Below are 25,461 nucleotides of genomic sequence, written 5' to 3'. Positions count from 1 at the left end.
CGGTGTGCGGCGTCCCTTTAGACATCCCATCTATGGCCATCCGAGTGGCTCTGCGCCAACATTCTCATCTCCGGGGTAAAAACGCCCTAGCTTTGGTGGATCAATGCACAGAGACCAAAGGGCACTATTCAGTGTTAGTGGACCTTGGACAAGATGTAAATGAAGAACAAGGACCATCTAGTGTATGGTTTGACGAACCGGCCGAGTCGAGCTGTGCGGTAGTATACCCCGCGCGGCCTATCAAGTCAGAACTTGACAGCTCTCACACGAACTTAGAGGAGGCGGATATGTGCGCCTCATCTTCTACCCCTGAGAGTGATTGCGAGTCTATAGTAGGCACAGTTGCCGACCACAGCCCGCCGCTCAGTATTGCCCCTGTCCCGACGAGCGGAAGAAGTGAGATTCAATTGTTAGCTCAAAGTCTTGCCGAGTTGGGAGAAACCAGGGCTGACGCATCAATGCAACAACAATATCGTAAATTGAAGACCTTTTCAGGCACTAGACCGACTCCCACAGGCGAAGAGGCATTCGAAGCCTGGATAGAATATACCTCGCAGGTGGTGGAGGAGTGGACATGTCTTGAGCTAGTCAAACGCCAACGCATAATGGAGTGTCTACGGACCCCCGCTTCCATAACTATACGGCTGGCTAAAGATCAACATGCCGACATCACTGCTCAGAAAATGTTGGAGACACTTGAGCGTGCCTACGGGCGGACCGAGGATGAAGGCCAACTGATGCTGAGGTACCTCAATCTTTGCCAGAAGCCGGGGGAGGAGCTATCTGTCTATCTCCACCGAATTAGGCTAGTTCTATGGGATATGCGGAAACGAGACCAGATCAAGTCCACTCAGGTGGGCGAGTATTGTTGGAATCAATTCCAGAAAGGAGCCTTGCCCGACAACCCTATCGCCCTCCTGGTCAAATGCTCCCTGATGCGGAACGAACCCCCTAGCTGGGAAGCGCTAGTAGGTGAGATCAACAAGCATGAGGCATATGTCCGGTGTCATCCTCCCGCCAAGAGTAAGGAGTCCACCCCCAGTGACCCGCCTAAAGCCACTGGGGCTAAAGCCAAGACTCCCGCGACTCCAGAAGAGGAAGTCGCCCCTAGGGGTGCGGTCCCCAAAACTAGGCCGAGTCGAAATTCCCCACCCCCATACCGTGGCCATCCGGAATCGAGGGACTGCCTTTGCTACACCTGTGGTAAGACGGGCCATCTCGCTCAGGCCTGCCCAGAACAGGAGGAGTTCCCCGAAGACAAAACTTCCACTCGACCAAACCCACCTCGGACGATGGTATGCCAAGCGCGAGCCGTCGAACCTGATGGGGAGAACCCTCAAGGGAACCCCTCAGCCCCGGCCGATACAGAAACCCAGACGGACCTCTCCAACCGAGGGCCATACCACCAAGTAGGCCCTGCAGCCATTGTACCCGTCTTAGTAGAAGGGATCTACGCCTCGGCCCTACTGGATACAGGGTCACAAGTGACCATCATATATCATCCGTTCTACGCCCAGCACCTCTGGCACTGTACCCTGCGTTCGGCTGAACACGTGACCGTACGAGGGCTAAGCAATGAAGACTACCCTATCACTGGAATTGTACAGGTGCAGATGGAAATACTCCAGCTGAACACCGGGAAACGACATCCCATGCAGTTAGCGGCCTTGGTATGCCCAGAACCCCAAGGTCAATACAAGTACCGATCATTCTAGGCACTAACGCGGATATAGTACAAGAAGTGTTCCGACAGTACCTAAAAGAGACTAATGAGTTACCCTTAGCCACCGCTCTTTTATACCCAGTTCTACGAGACGAGTGCCAACGGATCTATGCCTTGGAGCGGCATGGGGACCTATACAATCGCCAAGCCGGGCTGACGACCATATTACCGGGGGGAGTGTGGAGGCTGCCCGTCTGGTGTTGCTACCCGGACCGAGAGGGGGAGGATCAGTTGTTCTCACTGGAAAGTACCCCGGAGGAAGAAGTCCGGAAAGGATATAAGATACTCCCGGAGGTGAGGGAATGGACCACTAAGATTCCCCGCCGAACCCACGTGTACGTACAGAATATCTCCCCCTTTCCGATGGAGTTGGATGCCGGACAGAAGTTGGGGAGCATATATCCGGTCAGCCCTGTCATAGGCCCAGCAGAGGTGAAGGCGGCGGCCGCAGACGAGCGGCCCGTTGAAATGAATTTCAATTTCGGTGAGTCGACACTATCTCCCCGGTGGAAAGAACGACTGGTCGCGCAGCTGACCCAACGACGACATGTGTTCTCCACGAGTGAGATGGATGTGGGGTGTAGCCGCAGTGCCCAACATACCATCCGATTGAGTGATACCACCCCATTCCGAGAACGGTCGCGCCGCTTCGCCCCACGAGATATAGACGATGTAAGGAATGTTCTCCATGATATGGAAGAGTCCGGGATCTTGGTAGAGTCTCGGGGCCCATATGCGTCCCCCATCGTGGTGGTGCGTAAAAAAAATGGAGCCGTACGACTGTGTATTGATTATCGGACACTGAACAACCGCACGATACCAGATCAGTACACCCTCCCGCGCATCGAAGAACTACTGAACGCGCTAAATGGAAGTCATTGGTTCAGTGTGCTCGATCTCCGATCCGGGTACTATCAGGTGCCTATGAGCGCAGAGGATCAAGAAAAAACTGCTTTCGTCTGTCCCTTAGGATTCTATCAATTCACCCGTATGCCCCAAGGTATATGTGGGGCGCCGGCCACGTTTCAGAGGTTGATGAAAAAGACCATCGTTGACATGGTTCCACGGGAATGTCTGGTATACCTGGATGACATTATCGTCTTCGGGAGAACCTTAGAGGAACACGAAGAGCGGTTATTCAAGGTAATCGACCGTCTGGGGAATGAAGGGTTGAAATTATCCCTAGACAAATGCCGTTTTTGCCACACATCAGTGACCTACGTGGGACACATAGTGTCTGCCAAGGGGATCGCCACTGATCCTGCCAAGGTGGAAGCCGTAGTAAACTGGCCGTGCCTGAGAACGTCACAGAGTTGCGGTCCTTCCTGGGCTTCTGCGGGTATTACCGCCGCTTTGTGGAAGGATACTCGAGCAAGGCTAAGCCCCTGAACAACCTATTAAAAATATATCCCTCGGAAACCGTGAAGAAAGCTGTCTCGGCTAGGCAACCATTCGGGGACCAATGGACATCGGAGTGTGAGCGAGCCTTCATGAAATTAAAGGGATGCCTGACCGAGCTCCCGTGCTTGCATATGCGGACCCCGAGCAGCCCTACGTCCTGCATGTGGATGCCAGTCTGAATGGACTGGGCACCGTCCTGCACCAGAAACATCCTGAAGGTCTGCGGCCTGTGGCTTACATCAGTCGTAGCTTGACACCCAGTGAGCAGAGATACCCTGTCCACAAGTTGGAATTCCTGGCTCTCAAGTGGGCTATTACCGAGAAGCTACACGATTACCTGTACGGGGTTGCTTTCAAAGTATGGACCGATAACAACCCCCTTACTTATGTCAATACCTCAGCCAAACTGGACGCTGCCGGACACCGTTGGTTGGCCGCCTTGAACAGTTATAACTTCTCCATGAAGTACAAGCCAGGACCCCTGAATGTCGGAGCGGACGCCCTTTCCCGAAGACCCGGGCTAAGTGCTATCCCTGACGACGAGGAATGGGAAGAACTGCCTGGGCCTGCAGTGCGGGCCATGTGCAGCATGGCCGCTATAATCGACGACCGAGTCGCCTTCTCAGAATTAAGAGTAGTCGATTCATTGGGATGTCGGTCGCAGGCTGTCCCTGATGCTTACTGTTACCCCAAAGGGATGAATATCACGCCTGACAAGTTACTACGGTGGAAGGACCTAGTAGATTACCAAGTGCGAGACCCTATTATTGGTATCATCTGGAGAGCATAATAAAGGAGAACCCGACACTGCTCAAGTGTGCCCCCAAAAACTTGGTAGCCCTACTCATGTGGGAGTGGGATCATTTCAAAATAGACAATTGCTTACTCTACCGGGTGGTACAATACCACAACCACCCGGACAGAAGACAACTAGTCCTTCCTAGGAACCTACAATTTCTGGTGCTAAAGGCTCTACATGATGATCATGGACACCTTGGTACCGAAAAGACCTTTGGGCTGGTCCGAGATCGGTTCTTTTGGCATAAAATGAGAGAGGCTGTTGAGCGTCATTGTCACCGATGCACCCGGTGTGTACAGCGAAAAACCCTGCCCACCCGAGCGGCCTCCATGGGTCATCTGCAGAGTTCGGGGCCCATGGACCTTGTGTGTATGGACTTCCTGTTTATTGAACCGGATAGCCGGGGGATATGCAATGTGCTGGTTATCACCGACCACTACACGCGTTATGCTCAGGCTTTCCCTACTAAAGACCAAAAAGCCATCACCGTGGCAAAGATATTATGGGAAAAATACTTTGTACATTACGGCCTTCCCAACCGCCTCCACTCTGACCAAGGGCGGGACTTCGAGAGTACCTTGATCAGGGAACTGCTACGAATGTTGAACATTGCCAAATCTTGAACGACCCCATATCATCCTGAAGGAGATGCTCTACCAGAGCGGTTTAATCGGACATTGTTAGATATGCTCGGAACCCTACAGAGCGCCCAGAAATCAGAATGGAGTCGACATGTAGAAACCTTGGTGCATGCGTATAATTGCACCCGACACGAGTCAACCGGGTTCTCCCCGTACTTCCTGATGTTTGGGAGAGAAGCCCGCTTACCAGTGGATGTGCGTCTTAGAATCTCCACGGATGGGATACATAATGCTACCCATTTTAAATATGTGCAACGACTTAAAGACAGCTTGCAACAGGCATATCGGCAGGCAGAGAAATCCACCGCTAAGCTCAATGCTGATAATAAGAGGCGATATGACCATAAAGTCCGATATCGGGAACTTCGGCCAGGAGATGCTGTGTTGCTTCGGAACTTAGGTGTCCCAGGAAAACATAAGCTGGCCGACCTTTGGAGAGATGGAGTGTATGAGATAGAATCCCAAATGCCTGGCCTCGAGTCTATCGTATCAAAGACACCAACGGCCGGGTAAAGGTATGGCACCGCAATCATCTTCTTCCCATTCCGCAAGTGGAAGATGAAGAGATTGAGATATTGGCCACACTGCTCAACGGTGAGCCCGATTCACCAGAGCAGGGTTAAGAGACTGTCCATAATGAGACCCCCTTTGACACTACGGAAGACCCATTGGAAGGACCCTCTCAAAGGGACCACTCCACAGAAGGGGCATCTCCCGGAGGAGCTACGGGTAAAGGGCCCTGTAGGCCAACGCCTACTGAGGTGGCACCAACAGGCCAGCCTTTGGATCCACAGAGCCCGAGCTTTGTTCCTAACAGAGACTATTCAGAGACATTTCTCCCCTCAAGGGAAGAGGCTGAGCCTCAGGACTGTGCTTATGACTCCCCAGAGGGAGTTGCTGAAGAACAGCTCAGACGGGGCCACAGAAACAGGTACCCTCCAACGCGGGTAGCTTATGATCAGATGGGGGCACCCCATTATGAGACTCAGCAGTGTTCTCGGAGCAAGATCCAATCTGTGATTGTGATGCTCACAGAGTTGTGTAACATTGTATAGAGTCATGCATGTGCTAAGTTATGTCTCCAATGCATTTTTCATTATATAAATGCTGTGTATAGTTATGATATTGGTGTCCCAAGCGAGGGCGTTGGGGATTTTACCGGGGGAAGGATGTAGCCATGTCCCCTGCGGTATTACCTTCTCTCCCGTATATGCGAGCGATTAGCACTAAGGGTTGCGGGCGGTATCGCGATGTAATGGTTCTGCCGGTTCGCGGAGCAGGGCGCCGCAATTGTTAGGGGCGTTGCGCATGCGCGAGAAGCTGGAGCACTCCAGGACTACAGGGAGCTCGCGTCTGCGCAGTTAATGTCCAGAAAGCCCTCAAAGGACTAGCCAACAGGGAAGGAGGATCTCTGTGGGCATCGGGAGATATGTTCCGCGCGCAGGAACTACGTAGTTTGTTGGGGACTGGAGCGGCAAAGGGTAAGAGGTAGGGTGCTGGAGTCCGTGACTCCGAGCACTAGGCCAGTACTCCTCTAGGCCCCAGACAGCCCTGAGCCACGCTAGCGGAGTGTGATAGGGACCGGCCCGAAGTTAGGCACCTGCCCCTTAGCTATAAGCTAGTAAGGAACGCAGCGGACGCTGCGGTTTCCACCGAAAGGTTTGGGGCTACGTTGGGTCCTAACGGGACCAATAGACTATACGTACGGAGGCTCCGTGCGGAGTGACTACAGCCGGTGGACATCAACCGGGTTGCCAATAAGTACAGACGACAGAAGAAGCGGTGATATTATCCACGCTGGAATTCACCTCACCATTGGAGGACATCCAGCGATTCCTTTGCGGTATAGCAGCACCCGCGGCTGGAGCCCGGGCAGGTAACACCACAACACACGTGCACCAACCAGGCCTACCATTGACATAGTGGCTGCGCAGTTACACACAACTACACATACGCTGGTCTACGTATTGGGAGCGTAAGACGTTGGGTGGGACTCATTGGACTTGAGGGTGGGATTATTGTGTTGAGACGGTAGCGTCCGCCGAGACGCATAAAGTGTGGACACCCACCGTGGAGGAAGCTCAGCCCTCCTGTGAGCCAACAGGTTATGCACCACACTGTGTAACATTACATGTTCCTGCACCCACACAGTATAAATCTGCGATTGGGGGTGGAAAAACCCGTTACATAAGTACTACCTCTTTCTCATTAGCATCAAACATAGTATTAGCAGACATACTTTTGCCCTTACATTTAAGTGATACCGTCGCTATGGGTGTAGATGGTGGTCTAGGGTTTAGGGGTTTACACATCACCGGGCACAAGAGATACATCAGATTGGAGCTGTACTATCTGACAATCAAAAGTAACATCACAAGACCTGTTCGTCTCATTTGACCTTAAGAAGCTGACGAGATAACATCCGCCTATTGGATTACAATTGACAGATGAAGATAAAGAAGAAGATGAACAAGAAGATGAAGCTAAAGAACAAGGTCTTAGGCCTCGGTCCCGCTGCGCTCGTTGGCGCGGGCGGCAATGTAGCGAGTTCCCCACCAGCAGGGGAATCCTCGCGAGCCGGTCCCGGTCCCCACTGGCTGCACAGCTGACTACACGCTGTGGCGCATCAGCCGCTGGAGACACCAGAGAATGGTGTTTCCTAGCGTTGACGCGTGACGTGTGTGGCTGTGAGCCAATGGGGAGGGGAGGCTTCGGGAGGAGGAGAGGCTTCGGGGAGCGGGGAGGAGTGTGGAGTGAAAGCAGGTGAGTGCCTGTCTGTGTGTGTGTCTGAGTGCGTGCGTGCGTGCCTGTCTGTGTGTGTATGTGTGTGCCCGAGTGCGTGAGTGCCTGCCTCTGTCTGTGTGTGTGTGTGTGTGTGTGTGTGTGTGTGTGTGTATGAGTGCGTGAGTGCCTGCCTGTGTGTGTGTATGAGTGCGTGAGTGCCTGCCTGTGTGTGCGCGCGTGTGTGTGTATGAGTGCGTGAGTGCCTGCCTGTGTGTGTGTGTGTGTGTGTGTGTGTGTGTGTGTGTGTGTGCGCGTGTGTGTGTGTATGAATGAGTGCCTGCGTGTGTGTGTTTAAACTTACTTTCCGGCTCGAGCCCGAGTCCGTGGAGGGAGGGAGGGGGGGGGAGAGTAGCGGGTGCCTCCGCTCAAGCCACGCCCCCCCTCCCTGTCAAACCGCCCACCACCCGCCCACCTCCCGCTCCGGCTCCCGCTCCCTACAGACCGCATATCGCGGTCTGTGTATCTCAGCGCACCGCCTGTCAGCAGTGCGGGTGCGCTGACTCTGGGAGCGGGGCCTTAGCCTTAGTGTACCTGCTGTAGAGGAGCATTGCGTAAAGTGTCAAGAGGCTCCTGTTGTTGCTGCGGGACTCGGAATCGGAGAGCGAAGATGTCAAAAGTAAAGAAAACATTGTATTATTTTTTTTTCATTGCATTTTTTGATGATTGATTTTTGTTATTTTATTTTTTTGGTGATTTATTTTTGTTATTGTGGTATTTTTTGCTAATTGGTTATTTTATTTGTATTTTTTTGCTGATTGTTTTTTTATTGTGTTTTTTTTGCTGATTGTTTTTTTTTATTTGTTGTGGATTTTTGGTGCTGTTTTTTTTTAGGTTGTCCATTGACTATCATAGTGGCAAATCATGCCCATATTAATCACATTGATAGACATATTTTGTTAAAATCGAGTTAATGGGTTCAAATATTAATTTATATTTTTAGATATAAAGGAAATTTCATTTTTATGTATATCCATTGTCAATTAGACTGTTCCATAACTGAGAATTTAGGATTACACAATACAAATATAGTAGATAGGGTTAATAGAGAGGGCTATAAGTATCAGCATGCATGGACAAAAACTACAAACACCCGAGGAAGCAGGAACTCCCTGTGAAATGCGTAAAGTGCCGAGAACTAGAATCAGGGATGGACAGCAAATCCTGGAAGTGACATCAGACACCGGTGGAGAAGGAGAATGTCACACAAGAGAAGGTGATCCTTTGCTGCATATTTGTATCAAAGCCCAAAAGAACTGGCAATCTGTGAGTTGCTAGTGTTTATCCTTGTTTTAAACTTTTATAAATGTTTTTCATATTTGTATCATGAGGCTGCTCTGTTTTTTTCACATATGATTATCCCATGGAGAAAACCAGAGAGACGAAATACTAAAGATACCTTTAAGTGCCTGTGGTCTGGGCACTTCATGTAAGTGCATATATCACCATCAATACTGAAAGCTTTTAAAAATTTGGACACACTTCACCATATTTATTTTCCCTTTATTCTGAAGTTGCGCTGATATTTTTCTGGAACCATTTTCATCTTGGACTTGGAACAGTCTCCATCGTACAGCACCCATGCACTGTTTAGTTTAGATATATAGAAATCCCTTGGTTAGCGCTTGTACTTTTTTTTTGTATTTAATCTATTTATTTATCTAATTGAATGAGAGTGCTGTGTTAGAAAAAGAGAAAAATCAAATTCTGAAAATCAGACATTGGCTCAGAGTTTAGTGTCACCAAAAGCTTCTATATTTAAACTTTCATGAACAAACAGAAGTATAATTGCTACCAAACATTTTTGTGGCAAAACAGCAATGTATTTTGTATTTATTTGTTGAACTCTGATAGAAAAAAATTAAGAACTTTTAATTATTGGCAGATTGTTCATCAGACCGAATTTTCTACTTCACTATTTTTGATTATTGAGATATGCACAATATAAATATACAGCTTTAAAAATAAGGGCCTCATAAGGTATCAGCTTTAGAAAGTTAATTTAACTTTACATTTTACTTTCTTGGAAAACATAAATAAATATGTATATGACAATTTCACCTCATATATTCTGTATTAAGATATGTGGGTATGAATGGTTGAATGCTATATGTTTAACCCTCAAGTTAGTCCAAATAAAAGGAATTGCAAGTTATAAAGAATCCACATTCTCCATGGGATCAACACAGTTACCAAAAGTCTGCTACTTCTGTTACTGGAATGCAAAGTACAGTACACAATCTCACACTCTAGGTAAATTATCTTCTTTCTTCCAAGTTTTATTTACTCTTTATTATGTTCCTGATCTGCTTCAAACGTTGGTGAGATTACACAGCACCACGTTCCTTTAGACTATAATGAAACATCTGGATGTAAAAAAGAAATAAATCCTTCTCATGAGCCAGCAGTGTAACATTATTAGTTAACTATTGAATCAAGTCTGGCCTTTCAACCTTGGAAGATGGAATGACCTTGTAGAGATTTCAATCTGAGACCCTGAATTTACTCAAATACAGTGTTATAGACTTGTGTGTTATACAGCGAATCTGAGCCTTTTTTCTCCAACACCCAATTTAGCTTTTTAAAGGACACTCTAAAAAGTTTATTGCTATGGAAAATGACCTTGTCACTCACTACCCACCTCAGCGTTACCTACACAAGAAACAATGTATATCCTAGAATGTCCTATTAATTAAAACGTGGAATAGAAAACGTGCTTCAATGCTTCCAGGAAAAAGCACTGTCCCCACAGCATATTACTTCACTTTGCCCTGTCACACTCACTAAATATTTTTTATTCTGAATAGAAAAATAAAGGAAAGATCTTTAACTGAACTCTGATTTAACTTCATGCTTTGCATTTAGAGTGCTCTTTCAGTCTCTTTAATGGAAATGAATTTCAAAGATGATGCTTTAATGAAAGATTCAATCTTTTATGGTACATTGAATTTCCACAGTTTACAAGAGGAGGGACAGTAATTTTATGAAACTTATATCCTTTGTAGACCATTTTACTCAGCAGACTTGTTCCAAATTGCTGAGCTAAGGAAACATACACAGTTTCAACGGCTGATAGTATTGCTAATGGATTTCGTTAAAGGAGAAAATGAATAAAAAATGCCAAAATGAGATGTATCCTCTAATTTTAATTTGTCTTTTCAGAGACTATATTCACCTTTTATTTGTGCTCTTAGTGGGAAGTAACGCTGAGTCCACAATTGTATCAAGTCAAAAAGGCAATATCTAAATATACTGATGTAATATGTATCTCTAATATGAAGGGGTTCTTTTTTTCATACCATGGACCACTGGAATTTGAATAATTGTATAGAGGATCACCATACTGACCCTTACCTTTGCTCATCTTTATACAGTACTGGCTAAAACAAGTAAACCAGCGCAACTTTGGAAAAAGAGAGAAAAAGAAAAAGCAGAAAAATATAGTATAGTATGGTAAAAAATGAATGTTTTTTAGATAAAGTGTAGATCAAAAGCACTGTATATAGTCTATCTATCTATCTATCTATCTATCTATCTATCTATCTATCTATCTATCTATCTATCTATCTATCTATCTATCGATCTCTCCTTGTAGTTAATCACTCTGGGAAGATGTTTCTTCTCCCATAAAATGCTCATATAAAAAGATTATAACAATGGACACTCATAGCGCGATATGCAATAAATATATTATTTAAAGGATTAGGGTTGATTCCCAAACAACTCACAAAATAAAGTGAGTCTTTACAGCTTTCATAAAATTCAGTTTGTAGTACAGCCAGCTGATGCAGGAAAAAAAAATCTTCCTTCTCACATGTACACTGGCGACCAACTTTATTCTTACTTGGCTAGCTCCGCGAATTTCAGAGGACCCCGGTGATGTGCAGTTTTGTGTCGTTTTCTCCCGGGGTATATAGCGTTATATTCGCGGCTGTGATTTAAGCATTTTATTCCCGCTGGCTGCAATACTGCAATGCCGTGTAAAAACGCATGGGGGCGTTTGCGAGCTGTTGTCTTTAAAGCCGTCCCCTATAAACCCTAACATACAGTACTGTACATTTTTATTCATAGTGTACATGTACAGGGGGTCTCCGGAGCTGAACCGCATTGGTTTCAGGTCGGGGGACCCCCTGCTCCCCGAGATACAGCCCCCTTTATGAGGTGCCGGTATCCCTCTGCTTGGTTTAAAGGTCCCGATCACGTGACCGCGGCCTGTAAACCAAGCAGAGGGATACCGGCACCCCCTAAAGGGGCCTGTATCTCGGGGAGCAGGGGGACCCGGACCTGAAACCACAGCGGTTGTGCTCCGGAGACCCTCTGCTCATCTACAGTATGAATAAAAAACATATATAAATAAACACTCATTCCTTACCTTTGCGGCTATGTGCTATGGAAACGAAGCAGCATTTCTGTATTTTAATAATATTGTACAGTGAGCAGGGGGTTCCCTGAGCCAGAAATTAATGCTCAGGGTACCCCCTGCTCCTGCACAATATTATTAAAAATACAGAAATGCTGCTTCATTACCATAGCGGATAGCCGCTAAGGCAATGAAGGGGTTAACTCACCGTGCCCGCTTTATTGTGGGTAGCGGGGGTGGGTGAGGGGGGTATTTGGCCCTTGGTGTGAGTTTAGGACTTGCAGGGGGGTTGCGGGTGCTCTTAAACCCTTCACGGCCGTAGCAGTTAATACCGCTACGGTCATGAAGGGGTTAAGCCCTCCCACTACCCCCCGCAAGCCCTAAACAGCCACTGTTGGGGCTAATACCCCCTTCACCCACCCCCGCTAACCACAATAAAAAAATACACACAGCAGTCGCCAAAAAATAAATAAATAAATCTAAATAAATAAATAAATGACTATAAATAAATACATTTGAAATACATTTTTATTTATAGTGTACATGTACAGGGGGTCTCCAGAGCTGAACCGCATTGGTTTCAGGTCGGGGGACCCCCTGCTCCCCGAGATACAGCTCCCTTTATGAGTTGCCGGTATCCCTCTGCTTGGTTTAAAGGTCCCGATCACTTGACCGCGGCCTGTAAACCAAGCAGAGGGATACCGGCACCCCCTAAAGGGGCCTGTATCTCGGGGATCAGGGGGTCCCCGGACCTGAAACCAACGCTGTTCAGCACCGGAGACCCTCTGCACATGTACAGTATGAATAAAAAACATATATAAATAAACACTCGTTCCTTACCTTAGCGGCTATGTGCTATGGTAATGAAGCAGCATTTCTGTATTTTAATAATATTGTACAGTGAGCAGGGGGTTCCCTGAGACAGAAATGCTCAGGGGACCCCCTGCTCCTGCAAAATATTATTAAAAATACAGAAATGCTGCTTCATTACCTTAGCTGATAGCCGCTAAGGCAATGAAGGCAGAATAGCATGTTTATTGGGGACATATAAACATTAAACATTGCAATAAACAACATACAGTACCCCCCCCTGTGTATTTAAAATACATAAACAAAAAATACATGACATACATATTTTTATTGTGTGTTTTAAACCTGCCTGCGTTCACTGTAATCTATGTAAAAAACCCTCCCCCTATTGTGTGTGAAGCTTCCCTGCCTTCACTGTAATCTATGTAAAACCCCCTCCCCCTATTGTGTCTGCTAAACTTCCCTGCTTTGACTAATCTGTGTAAGCCCCCCTCCCCCTAGTGTGTCAGTAAAATCTGCCTGGCCTGTGTTTCTGTGAGTGCAGTGTACTGTATGTAAATGTGGGGAGGGGGATACCGTGTAAATAACCACACCCACACCCACTACCCACTACCCATGGCCCCTCCGCTGCTTGCTGCAAAACAGAGACAAAAATTAAAACATACAAAGTAATGTCCCCTAACCCCTTAATCACCATAGCGGTTATTAACCTCTACAGTCATTAAGGGGTTTACCCACCCTCACCCACCACTCGGGATGCCTACATACCCTCCCACACTAACCCCCCCACCCGTGAGGCCTAACCACCCACCCACAACCCACAAGGGAGGCCTACCCACATACCGTTGGGGAAACACCCCCCCCCCCACCCCCAGTACCCACAATAAAAACAATACACAGCCCCACAATAAACATCATTCTATTTATTAAATACATTACCCACCCCCTGTGCCCCCCCCATAAATACAAGATTTATTCTTTTACATACAGGGTTCATAACGCAGCCCCACGCGAGACCCCGGTGGGCTGGCGGGGCACCTGGACAGACCTACAGTTTACCAGAAGCCCTTTTTAAACAGGTTGTGGAGTCCTGCTGGTGGATCCCGCCAGCACCATGGCCCCCAGGTGGTCTCCTTGGGTCACCGTGGGCCACAATTGGTTCCCCACGGTAGGCCCGCGGATGTCTGGGAGCCCCGGGTCAGACCCACAGGTGTCTGCGGGGCCTCGGGTGGTTCCCTCGGGGGTCTGGGGAACTCACGGGTGCTCACTACGGGTCCGCGGTGCCCCCACAGAAGTGGGACCACACATCATCATCCCCGCACCTACGTGTCGGCGGTGCCCCCACAGAAGTGGGACCACACATCATCATCCCCGCATTTGTCACCCATGGAACAACCAGCCTGATACCCTTGGGATACCCGAGGATACCCACAGGTGGTCTCCAGAGGTCCCACGCAGAACCACGGAACCAACCCTGAATGTAAAAAAAATAAACCTGGCCTATACATTCAATATATACACCCTCCCCCCCCAACACCTACAGTACAATAATGTGCAAAATAACTATTATCCAGATATGGATAATAGATTAATTGCCCATTATTAAAAACATTAACTAGCATATACAAATAAATAAAGTACTACTGACCTCATCAATACGAAGTGTCCGTTGCCAGCAAAATCCTTGTCTTGCCCACAACATACATAGCAAATACAAAGCCAATATATTGCAAGTACATTCAGATATCAATTAACCCCTTAAACACCTTATCAGATAATAACCGGAAAGGTGATTAAGGGGTTAAGCCACACAGGCCCGATACCCACCCTTCACCCATGAATTTGTACAGTGGCTTCATCATGCAACTATATATATATATACTGTATATATATATATATATATATATATATATATATATATATATATATATATATATATATATACAGTATATATATATATATATATATATATATATACACAGTATATATATACACACGATGAACCAATATACAATTAAATGTAGAAGGGTTATCAAAAGCATACTGTCCTACAACCAAACACTTCTCCATACAGACACTACATTAAAATCAATTTCCTTTAATAATCCTAACTGATCTCACAATCTATATGATCACAGATCAATGAAAAGCCAATGAAACACCTCACATTCCAATATATATGATGCATAAAATCTATGCACCATATACATTCTGCAAATGAATCAGCCAAGTAAACAAAAATCAATTAGCAATCATTATTTACATCCCTAAACAATTCACATTCCATCATGAACAATGAAACAATTAACTAATTCACGCCTGGAGCAGAACAATTTAGCCTGTGAAAAAATATAAGTACCAACCAAAATACAACCTTTAAATCCAAGGCTAGCCCTGACCTCCCTCAAACACACAATACAATACCAAGGAATACATCTATCTAATTTTAAAATACTTTAAACTCACAATAATGCATAGCAGCATAAAAAAAATAATTTAAAACACATCAAATCAAGGTGATGTGCATAGATGTTATGCATCATATATATTGGAATGTGAGGTGTTTCATTGGCTTTTCATTGGTATGTGATGATATAGATTGTGAGATCAGTTAGGATTATTAAAGGAAATTGATTTTAATGTAGTGTCTGTATGGAGAAGTGTTTGGTTGTAGGACAGTATGCTTTTGATAACCCTTCTACATTTATTTGTATATTGGTTCATCGTGTCTATATATATGCTGTGTATATATATATATATATATATATATATATATATATATATATATATATATATATATATATATACTGTATATATATATATATATATATATATATATATATATATATATATATATATATATATATATATATATATATATATATATATATATATATATATATCTCTGTATATATATATAGTTGCATGATGAAGCCACTGTACAAATTCATGGGTGAAGGGTGGGTATCGGGCCTGTGTGGCTTAACCCGCTTAATCACCTTTCCGGTTATTATCTGATAAGGTGTTTAAGGGGTTAATTGATATCTGAATGTAATTGCAATGTATTGGCTTTGTATTTGCTATGTATGTTGTGGGCAAGACAAGGATTTTGCTGGCAACGGACACTTCGTAATGATGAGGTCAGTAGTACTTTATTTATTTGTATATGCTAGTTAATGTTTTTAATAATGGGCAATTAATCTATTATCCATATCTGGATAATAGTTATTTTGCACATTATTGTACTATAGGTGTTGGGGGGGAGGGTGTATGTATTGAATGTATAGGCCATGTTTATTTTTTTTACATTCAGGGTTGGTTCCGTGGTTCTGCGTGGGACCTCTGGAGACCACCTGTGGGTATCCTCGGGTATCCCAAGGGTATCAGGCTGTTGGTTCCACGGGTGACACATGTGGGGATGATGATGTGTGGTCCCACTTCTGTGGGGGCACCGCTGACCCGTAGTCTGCGGGGATGACGATGTGTGGTCCCACTTCTGTGAGGGCACCGCCGACCCGTAGGTGCGGGGATGATGATGTGTGGTCCCACTTCTGTGGGGGCACCGCGGACCCGTAGTGAGCATCCGTGAGTTCCCAAGACCCCCGAGGGAACCACCTGAGGCCCCGCAGACACCTGTGGGTCTGACCCGGGGCTCCCAGACATCCGCGGGCCTACCGTGGGGACCCAATTGTGGCCCACGGTGACCCAAGGAGACCACCTGGGGGCCATGGTGCTGGCGGGATCCACCAGCAGGCCTCCAGAACCGGTGTAAAAAGGGCTGCTGGTAAACTGTAGGTCTGTCCAGGTGCCCCGCCAGCCCACCGGGGACTCGCGTGGGGCTGCGTTATGAACCCTGTATGTAAAAGAATAAATCTTGTATTTATGGGGGGGGCACAGGGGGTGGGTAATGTATTTAATAAATAGAATGATGTTTATTGTGGGGCTGTGTATTGTTTTTATTGTGGGTACTGGGGGTGGGGGGGGGGTGTTTCCCCAACGGTATGTGGGTAGGCCTCCCTTGTGGGTAGTGGGTGGGTGGTTAGGCCTCACGGGTGGGGGGGTTAGTGTGGGAGGGTATGTAGGCGTCCCGAGTGGTGGGTGAGTGTGGGTTAACCCCTTAATGACTGTAGAGGTTAATAACCGCTATGGTGATTAAGAAGTTAGGGGACATTACTTTGTATGTTTTAATTTTTGTCTCTGTTTTGCAGCAAGCAGCGGAGGGGCCGTGGGTAGTGGGTAGTGGGTGTGGGTGTGGTTATTTACACGGGATCCCCCTCCCCACATTTACATACAGTACACTGCACTCACAGAAACACAGGCCAGGCAGATTTTACTGACACACTAGGGGGAGGGGGGCTTACACAGATTAGTCAAAGCAGGGAAGTTTAGCAGACACAATAGGGGTGGGGTTTTTACATAGATTACAGTGAAGGCAGGGAAGATTCACACACAATAGGGGGAGGTTTTTTTTACATAGATTACAGTGAAGGCAGGAGGTTTAAAACACGCAATAAAAATATGTATGTCATGTATTTATTGTTTATGTATTTTAAATACACAGGGGGTGTACTGTATGTTGTTTATTGCAATGTTTATTGGGGGCAATTCAAATGTCCCCAATAAACATGCTATTCTGCCTTAGCGGCTATAAGCTAAAGTAATGAAGCAGCATTTCTGTATTTTTAATAATATTGTGCAGGAGCAGGGGGTCCCCTGAGCATTAATTTCTGGCTCAGGGAACCCCCTGCTCACTGTACAATATTATTAAAATACAGAAATGCTGCTTCATTACCATAGCACATACAGTAGCCGCTAAGGTAAGGAACGAGTGTTTATTTATATGTAAGGGGGTCACCCACGGTTCCCCTGATCTTCCTTTGCCCCCTGCCATACCCATGTGGCAGTTGAGGAAGGGGACGGCGACTTCTCCCGGCGGGCCCCGCCCTCTTGGTTATGGCGCGAGCTTCGCCCATGCGCAAGAAAGATCGCGCACGCGGTCCCCATAGAAAAGAGCTTTGCCAAGGACTACAATTCCCAGCAGCCTCTGGGGACTGCACTTTCACCCTTGTCACAGGCAGCATTGAAGCCAATAGAGCTGGCAGCTTCTCATGCTGCAGAGTTGCAACAATGTTGTGTGCAGACAGGGTTTTTGTCAGTTGGAGCAGGCTAGTCAGTCAGAGACCGGAGCAGCCCAGAGAAGGAGGTAGGGTACAGGAGTCAGGGACTCCCTGTACTGGGCCAGTACCCCCAGGGCCCGAGATAGCTCAGCTCCCCAGTAAAGTGAGTGTTGCCAGGGACAGCCCTCAGGTTAGGGACCCTGTCACTTGCATTAGTGGGAGCTGGGGAACAGCAGGGAAGGAAGGCAGCAGCGGACTTAGTGTTAAGGTGCAGGGTGTTGCTGCATGCGCTGATAGTTATCAGTTAAGTGAGTTGGAGTCAGAGAGCTGTGAGGGAAGGATGGGTGCGGGGAGTGAGTGCAGCTCCTGCACCCCTATAGGTACCCACACCCCAGGTAGGCCCCAACTCCCCACTAGATTAGTGGGTAAGTGCTGAGGGAGGCCCAAGATAGGGACGCTGTCCTTAGTGTAGTTCTGCCTTGTCAGAGTCATGGCTGTCAGTGCTGTGAGGTCTGACAGGCAGGCACCTTGTTACGCAGCACGTTGGCTGCACACATCCAGTGGGTCACAGCTTGTTGCTGCAGGCGCTGGGATTAGTTTAGTAACAGTCAGGGCTGGGAAGAGTTAGGGGAGTGGGGCAGGCTATTAACCCCTGTAGGCCCCTAGGAGCTTCCCCTAAAGCCATTTCAGGTTGCTGTGCTGTAGGGACGGCCTATAGTAAAGCGCGTGACACTTAGTGCGGTAGGGACAGGTCCTATGTTAGGGATCCTGCCACGGTAGGGTAGATTAGCCAGGGACACAGCGGATGCTGCGGTTCCTGCTACGAGGTTCGGATCCAAGTTGGGGTCCTCAGAGACTGTTTCCAGGTTCGGATCGCCCCTGGCGGTCCGCGTACAAAGGAGTCCGGTGTAGGATCAGACGGAACCATCACACGACGGATCCTTTGCGAAGCCAGTTGGAGATCCGAGCACGGGAGTGCTCGGCAGGTACTATCTAACACACAAGTGCACCAACTTAGTATAAATAGTGACTGTGCAGTCACCCATTGCCTCTCTCTGCAGGAGTGCAGGACATTGGGTGGGGTTCTTTGGACACTGGGTGGGATCACCTGATGTTGGGGAAGCGTCCTGCTGGACGTCGCAGTAAGTGTCTCCTCGAGAGAGGGACACCTGTTCTGATATGTTATGGTATTGATGTGATGATGTGTTATATGCTGTTCCCAGTAAATGGTATTAGTTAATATATAAATCACTGTGTATGGTATTATTGATTGTCCTGCGAGGAACCACTCCCCCTCTGGTTGGAGCCATTGCAGGTGGAGGCGCTGCATCGTTGTAAGTGAGTACCACTAGTATAATTGCCCCAGGTTCCCCGTGGCGGAAGCTCAGCCCTCCTGCGAGCCAACAGGTAATGCACCACACCTACGGTAACCTTGTATGTTCCCTTGCACCCCACACTATATCTGCGATGGGGGGGGAATACCCATTACATTTGGAGGTGATGCTGAGATAGACCTGCGGTGCCCTGTTCCATTTTTTTCCCAAATTGTCCAATTCCTATTTGTGTCATAATGTTTGTAAAGTCCGGACACGAGGTCCTTGCCTGGGCTTTGAGGCAGTATATGGAACCTGGTGAGGTGGTGGCGGTAGGAGGCCTTCCCGCAACTATACCCGCGGTTGGGGTCCAGTCCTATATGCGTAGAATTCCTGGGTGGCCGTATGCATGTGTCTTAGATGAAGAACACGTCCACATGGAAAACTATACTTTTTGTGGCAATCCCCACTAAGGATATATGCCTGGCGGAGGCACTGTCCGCACTGTTTATGCCCGGGGGCCCGTCTGAGGGGTTCCCCCTAGTCTACGCAGACCCAGTAAAATGGCGTCTCCCACCAAAACAGGAGAGCGCACGTGCTGCTGACTGCCAGTCTGCACAGGAAAGTATTGCAACAATCTGTCCGGGTTTGGCTTGAAAATCAGAGTCCCTCCCCTGTGATGTGACTGACTCCGCGCAGAGCCAGAGCCCCTCCCTTGTAGGACTCGCCCTTCCTTCACATTTCACCAGGGGGAGCAAGCCCTGGGATTTGTAACCATATGTTGAGGCAGTAATAGACTCTTTCTTCTCTGAGGATGAGATGAGGTATGAGGATGAGAGAGACTGTCAGGACATACACCCCAATGCGTATGTGGCCTGGCGAGCGCCAGGAATAGATGGCCTAATGTTAATGTGCCCCTGCCTGCAAGAAGCCTATGACGAGGGAGCCGACATGTCCCAGTTACCGCTAGACTTCAAGACGACTGAGGTGGGCGGAGAACCGGGTGTACAGTGCTTTAGTCCCACCTGTGACTGTCATAGAGGTGCACTAGCGTGGGAGCCCAAATGTGAATGCTGCGGTGTGCGGTTCTTGAAGCCTATTACACCCCAGGCTACAGAGCCAGTTGAGGAAGAAGCGGGGAAGCCTGACCCCTCTGCAAAAGTGAGTGACACTGCTAATCAGTCTGTCCTAATTCCAGAGGCCTCAGTGGACCCGTGTGTCCAAAACCATGTTGCAGAACCGGTTCCAGATCCTCTCAAAGGGGATGTCCTAGTGGTAGAGCAGGAACCTCCTGCCCAGCCCGCTAAGGAGCCAAGCGAACCATTGGCGGAGAAGAGCGCGACCGCAATGGAGGTACCGGAGCACGCCAGCTTCGTACCAACAACCACTGGCTGTATCGCAGAAGACCCCGGTGACTCATTGGCGGAGGATCCTATCGTGATATCCGCAGGTAAAGAGGTTGAAGTCCCATCGGTGGCGAAAGGTCCTGGCCTCCTGGTCTACTGCATCCATGCCGCGGATGGCCGGGTAAAGGCCTGGTTAAAGGACACTGTGCTATTCCTTCCACCAGGGGGAGGAAGTAGCGAAGAACCGGTGACTGTCACTCCAGAGTGTGCTCTTCAAGAATTTTTTCTGGGGGAGGCTCACGGACGCAAAAGTGAGGTACCCCCACATGATCAGTTAGGGGCACCCCACAAATGGTCTCAGCTAGTCTCGGGTATAGTATGTGAATTGCCATGTACCCTGGTGTGTAAAGTCGAAATGATAAGTTGTATTTTCTATACACTGCATTTTGATTATATAAAAATTGTGCCGAGTGATGTCGTTCCCCAAGCGGGGACGTTGGATTTTCACCAGGGGGAGAGTGTGAGGGGGTCACCCCCTGTTCCCCTGATCTTCCTTTGCCCCCTGCCATACCCCTGTGGCAGTGGAGGAAGGGGACGGTGACTTCTCCCGGCGGGCCCCGCCCTCTTGGTTATGTTAGGGATATGTTATGGTATTGATGTGATGATGTGTTATATGCTGTTCCCAGTAAATGGTATTAGTTAATATATAAATCACTGTGTATGGTATTATTGATTGTCCTGCGAGGAACCACTCCCCTTCTGGTGGGAGCCATCACAGGTGGAGGCGCTGCATCGTTGTAAGTGAGTACCACTAGTATAATTGCCCCAGGTTCCCCGTGGCGGAAGCTCAGCCCTCCTGCGAGCCAACAGGTAATGCACCACACCTATGGTAACCTTGTATGTTCCCTTGCACCCCACACTATATCTGCGATTGGGGGGGGGAATACCGTTACATATATATGTTTTTTATTCATACTGTACATGTGCAGAGGGTCTCCGGAGCTGAACAGCGTTGGTTTCAGGTCTGGGGACCCCTGCTCCCCGAGATACAGGCCCCTTTAGGGGGTGCCGGTATCCCTCTGCTTGGTTTACAGGCCACGGTCACGTGATCGGGACCTTTAAACCAAGCAGAGGGATACCGGCACCTCATAAAGGGGGCTGTATCTCGGGGAGCAGGGGGTCCCCCGACCTGAAACCAATGCGGTTCAGCTCCGGAGACCCCCTGTACATGTACACTATAAATAAAAATGTATTTCAAATGTATTTATTTATAGTCATTTATTTATTTATTTATTTAGATTTATTTATTTATTTTTTGGCGGCTGCTGTGTGTGTATTTTTTTTATTGTGGTTAGCGGGGGTGAGTGAAGGGGGTATTAGCCCCAACGGTGGCTGTTTAGGGCTTGCGGGAGGGCTTAACCCCTTCATGACCGTAGCGGTATTAACTGCTACGGCCGCGAAGGGGTTAAGTGCACCCGCAACCCCCCCGCAAGTCCTAAACTCACACCAAGGGCCAAATACCCCCCTCACCCACCCCCGCTACCCACAATAAAGCGGGCACGGTGAGTTAACCCCTTCATTGCCTTAGCGGCTATCCGCTATGGTAATGAAGCAGCATTTCTGTATTTTTAATAATAATGTGCAGGAGCAGGGGGTACCCTGAGCATTAATTTCTGGCTCAGGGAACCCACTGCTCACTGTACAATATTATTAAAATACAGAAATGCTGCTTCGTTACCATATCACATAGCCGCTAAGGTAAGGAACGAGTGTTTATTTATATATGTTTTTTATTCATACTGTAGATCGGCAGAGGGTCTCCGGAGCAGAACCGCTGTGGTTTCAGGTCCGGGGACCCCCTGCTCCCCGAGATACAGGCCCCTTTAGGGGGTGCCGGTATCCCTCTGCTTGGTGTACAGGCCGCGGTCACGTGATCGGGACTTTTAAACCAAGCAGAGGGATACCGGCACCTCATAAAGGGGGCTGTATCTCGGGGAGCAGGGGGTTCCCCGACCTGAAACCAACGCGGTTCAGCTCCGGAGACCCCTTGCACATCTACACTATCAATAAAAATGTATTTCAAATGTATTTATTTATAGTCATTTATTTATTTATTTATTTAGATTTATTTATTTATTTTTTGGCGGCTGCTGTGTGTGTATTATTTTTGTTGTGGTTAGCCGGGGTGGGTGAAGAGGGTATTAGCCCCAACGGTGGCTGTTTAGGGCTTGCGGGGGGTAGCGGGAGGGCTTAACCCCTTCATGACCGTAGCGGTATTAACTGCTACGGCCGTGAAGGGGTGAAGTGCACCCGCAACCCCCCGCAAGTCCTAAACTCAAACCAAGGGCCAAATACCCCCCTCACCCACCCCCGCTACCCACAATAAAGCGGGCACGGTGAGTTAACCCCTTCATTGCCTTAGCGGCTATACGCTATGGTAATGAAGCAGCATTTCTGGATTTTTTATAATATTGTGCAGGAGCAGGGGGTACCCTGAGCATTAATTTCTGGCTCAGGGAACCCCCTGCTCACTGTACAATATTATTAAAATACAGAAATGCTGCTTCTTTACCGTAGCACATAGCCGCTAAGGTAAAGAACGATTCTTTATTGATGTGTGTGTTTTATTTATACTGTACATGTGCAGAGGGTCTCCGGAGCAGAAACGCTGTGGTTTCAGGTCCGGGGACACCCTGCTCCCGGAGATACAGGCCCCTTTAGGGGGTGCCGGTATCCCTCTGCTTGGTTTACAGGCCGCGGTCACGTGATCGGGACTTTTAAACCAAGCAGAGGGATACCGGCACCTCATAAAGGGGGCTGTATCTCGGAGAGCAGGGGGTCCCCCTACCTGAAACCAACGTGGTTCAGCTCCGGAGACCCCCTGCACATCTACACTGTAAATAAAAATGTATTTCAAATGTATTTATTTATAGTCATTTATTTATTTATTTATTTAGATTTATTTATTTATTTTTTGGCGGCTGCTGTGTGTATTTTTTTTATTGTGGTTAGCGGGGGTGGGTGAAGGGGGTATTAGCCCCAACGGTGGCTGTTTAGGGCTTGCGGGGGGTAGCGGGAGGGTTTAACCCCTTCATGACCGTAGCGGTATTAACTGCTACGGCCGTGAAGGGGTTAAGTGCACCCGCAACCCCCCCGCAAGTCCTAAACTCACACCAAGGGCCAAATACCCCCCTCACCCACCCCCGCTACCCACAATAAAGCGGGCACGGTGAGTTAACCCCTTCATTGCCTTAGCGGCTATCCACTATGGTAATGAAGCAGCATTTCTGTATTTTTAATAATATTGTGCAGGAGCAGGGGGTACCCTGAGCATTAATTTCTGGCTCAGGGAACCCCCTGCTCACTGTACAATATTATTAAAATACAGAAATGCTGCTTCGTTACCATAACACATAGCCGCTAAGGTAAGGAACGAGTGTTTATTTATATATGTTTTTTATTCATACTGTAGATGGGCAGAGGGTCTCCGGAGCAGAACCGCTGTGGTTTCAGGTCCGGGGACCCCCTGCTCCCCGAGATACAGGCCCCTTTAGGGGGTGCCGGTATCCCTCTGCTTGGTTTACAGGCCGCGGTCACGTGATCGGGACTTTTAAACCAAGCAGAGGGATACCGGCACCTCATAAAGGGGGCTGAATCTCGGGGAGCAGGGGGTCCCCCGACCTGAAACCAATGTGGTTCAGCTCCGGAGACCCCCTGTACATGTACACTATGAATAAAAATGTACAGTACTGTATGTTAGGGGTTATAGGGGTTGTTGTTATACAGTATATATATATATGTATATATATATACTGCATTACAATTCATGAATTTATGCCATCTGGAGGACACGCGAAGCATTGCAGCCTAGTAAATCCTGAACCATTATTAATTAACACATCAACCGCGCGTGAGCCGGGCATGCGCCTGGCTGGGAAGGCAAAAGGAGCCCGGCATGCTCCGGGTGAAAAGTGTCACATTCCAGGAACATGCCAGGTACATGCCAGTTATTATTAAGAATAAAAGCTGCCGCAGCAGTAAGTCTGTCCATGAGACTGTCAGAAGCAAACTTTAGGAAAAGTATACACGTAGTGTGGCTTCGAGTTTTATATTTTTGCACAATATATTCGTACATATGTTTTTTAGCACTTGTATCTAGTATTTTTGTATTCCATCTACATATATACTTAAATATACAAATAGCATATACTTTAAGAAACACTGCATCTAAAAACTATTTTTTAGCAGTGATGCAAAAATGTACTAATTGCAGGTGCTCTTCCTGAAGTCATTTTAAAAAGCTTTGGGGACAATAACTAAAGTCTTTGGGATTCACGAGAGGTTCAGAGATTACAGTTGAGAACCACTGAAGTGAAGGAGTGTTGGCAATTGGCTAGTTGAGGCCAGGGCCGCCAATAGCTATTTTTGTACCCAGGACAAATTTGAAAAATTGGGCCCCCACAAATGTTGCAACATAATCACATTTGGTTTACTTTGCCCATCATGTCTCTTTGTTTCCCCCTCCCTCTCATGTCTTTCTCTCCTTTCCTCCCTAGTGTCTTTCTTACACCCTTTGTTATTTAATCTTTTCCCCATATTTCTGTTTTACATTCCTCCTATGTATTTCTCTACTTTCCCCCTTGTCTGTCATTATTTTCCTTCTTCCTATGTCTTTTTCTTCTTTCCTTCCCCTAATGTGTTTTTCAAATCTGTTTCACTTTTCTCTTTTTCCTCAAGTGTCTCTCTGCCCCCATTGACTATCTTATTTCTACCTTTATCAAATTCTGTTTAAACTTCAAGTTTATTCCCCCGCATCCCTTTCTGCTCTCTCCCCCCAGCATGTCTTTTTCTCTCCTGTCACACAGTATCTCTCTCTCTCTTTCTCCATTCCCACCGTGCATGTATTTTTCTCTCCCCATAGCATGTCTTTCTATCCTATCTATCCAGCATGTCTCTCTCTCCTCTTCCCCAGCATGTCTCTCTCCTCCTCTACCACCAGCATCATGCTCTCCCCCTCAACATGTCCCTTTCTCTCCCTCCAGCATGTATTTCTCACTCTTCTCCCACTAACATGTCTTTCTTTCCCCTATATCCCCAGCATGCTTCTCTCTCTCCTCCCCAGCGTGTTTTTTACTCTTCTCTCCTCACAGCATGTCTTTCTCTCTCCTCT

Source organism: Ascaphus truei, chromosome 1 (genome assembly GCF_040206685.1).
Source record: "Ascaphus truei isolate aAscTru1 chromosome 1, aAscTru1.hap1, whole genome shotgun sequence".
NCBI classification, from domain to species: domain Eukaryota; kingdom Metazoa; phylum Chordata; class Amphibia; order Anura; family Ascaphidae; genus Ascaphus; species Ascaphus truei.
This window is presented reverse-complemented; position numbering follows the sequence as displayed.